Here is a 1,990-nt window from a genome sequence, read left to right as displayed (position 1 = left end):
TGAGTTCACCTAAAGTTTAAGGGTTCCAAAGTGGAGTTTAGAAACAAACTGTAATCTCTTTACCACCACATTGTCCCCTCAAGGACATATTTTCCTCTTTTAGGACATATATAGTCCCTTATAAGGTGATGACTCTTCAGATTTGTAATCTCTAGGTAGAAATAAACCATTTCATGGAGACATTTTTTATAGCCCTCTGGCAAACATACCCAAAGATATGTACACAAAGAACTACCACTGTCACAAAGGTTACCAAGTTAAATATGGCCCAGAAAATTAAGTAAGAGTTACTGTAGGGGGGTCAAATTGCAGATGCTCTCAGGACACATCTGGAAGGCCTGGTCCACTTGAGGCCCTTGGGTGCCAGCAAAATGACACTGGTGGTACAGCTCTTTTTTGAGTCTTTTACCACTTGCCTAGCACTCAGTTGTTCCATTTGCACCAGGATGAGCTTGGAGCACAAGGACACTACGTCCAGAAACTTCTCTTTGAAACACAGCATCACCCAGTTGTCAGGCAGGTGACTGGCTGCTGTAGAATTATTGAAGTTCTAGGAAGAACTGGCTGGTGTTGAGGATCTGGACAACCTCACTGCACTCCAGTTTGTTGGGTCTGTCCTCATATACCATGGTGTTGCCACTGCAGAACACATGGCTCTAGCACACCTCCTTGATGAAAATACCCTGGTGGCTGCTGTGTAGGAGTAACCCTCATCCCAGGTGTGTGAACAGCTTTTAAATCATCCATCTCTGTCATTGTTGGAGATGTCAGGCAGTGAGAAGCAGACCAGCTCCAGGCCCTTGGGACCATAAATCTTGGTGCTGGGCAGCCCCAGGTGGCCCAACACCAAGCAACAGCCTTTGAGTAAGGTAGTAATGTCTCAGCCCACTAGTTTGCCACTGTAGTAGAATCTGATCACCATCTTGAAGAAGTTTGCATGATGTGGGTCATAGGCAGGGTACCTGGCCACCAATGGCAAGTGTGTGTTGAGCTGTGGCACCCACCAGCCTGGAAGGAGCTGACTCCTGTAGGCTTCTGGGGAGGATGAGCTCCTCTTGATCATACCCATGTAGTCATCTACAGGAGGCTCTTTGATCATCTCATCTACCTCAGCACAGCCACACTCCATCCTTGTCCCATCACTCGAATAGATGGGAGGCATAATGCCTAGCTTGCATTTTTTTTTCTTCTGGGACAATTTTGTAAACTTTGTACAGCTTGGAAATATCAGGCTGGGGTCAGTTTGCCACCTCCTCAAAATCTGGGCCTTTGTTTAAATCACAGCATGACATCACCTTTCAAATAGCTGACTCAGCATTGTCCCTTTCTTCAAATCTTCTGTGAAAAATGGCCAAGGCTTTGAAGATGGAAATATCTACCTCTTGGTTGTCATCCTATTTGCCAGCATTCTTCCAAGAGACCTAGAACATGTTTTTATTTTATTTTATTTTATTTTACTTTACTTTACTTTTGTTTTCCCAGATCATCCCTGGGTACATGTTGCCACTAATTTGTTCAATCAGTCATTGTCAAAACAGCTGTCTGTGGGACTGCAGATTGAATAGTTGAGTAAAGATTTCTCCACAGCCTGGGTGTGCACATTTATATGATCTTTTCCAGTGTGGATTTGGTGCATGGCTGAAAGTGGGTGCTGAAGGTCTTAGAACAATGCAGACACCTGTGGGGTGTGGTCTCAGTGTGAGACTTGGAGTGGACCTGTGTCCCCATGTTACAGTCCAGGGGTGAGGATGCAGGGTTGTGGAGAGCTGTGAAGAACCGGGCCTACAAGATGGCGCTGGTTTCCGCATTCCACCCCCCATGGGTGAGCGCTCTCTGTGCACAACAACTCCTTATATGGCCAGGGCTGCAGTCATGATTCGCTTCCGCATATGCTGGACCCATGGGTGATCCCCACGTGGCGCACTGGGATTGGGCTCGGGAGTATATATTAGCCAAGGGCTGGGGGATTGAAAAAGAAGAAGCTTGCTGT

The 1,990-nt window shown here is 46.4% G+C and overlaps 1 pseudogene; it reads right to left on the bottom strand.

Annotated features, from left to right (window-relative positions):
- Positions 1 to 301: 301 nt before the first annotated feature.
- Positions 302 to 1,990, bottom strand: part of LOC101579944 — an 8,948-nt pseudogene continuing 7,259 nt past the window's right edge.

Source organism: Octodon degus, unplaced genomic scaffold (genome assembly GCF_000260255.1).
Source record: "Octodon degus isolate 3935 unplaced genomic scaffold, OctDeg1.0 scaffold00048, whole genome shotgun sequence".
NCBI classification, from domain to species: Eukaryota; Metazoa; Chordata; class Mammalia; order Rodentia; family Octodontidae; genus Octodon; species Octodon degus.
Note: the sequence above shows the minus strand (reverse complement) of the source record. Positions and strands in the feature narration are given on the sequence as shown.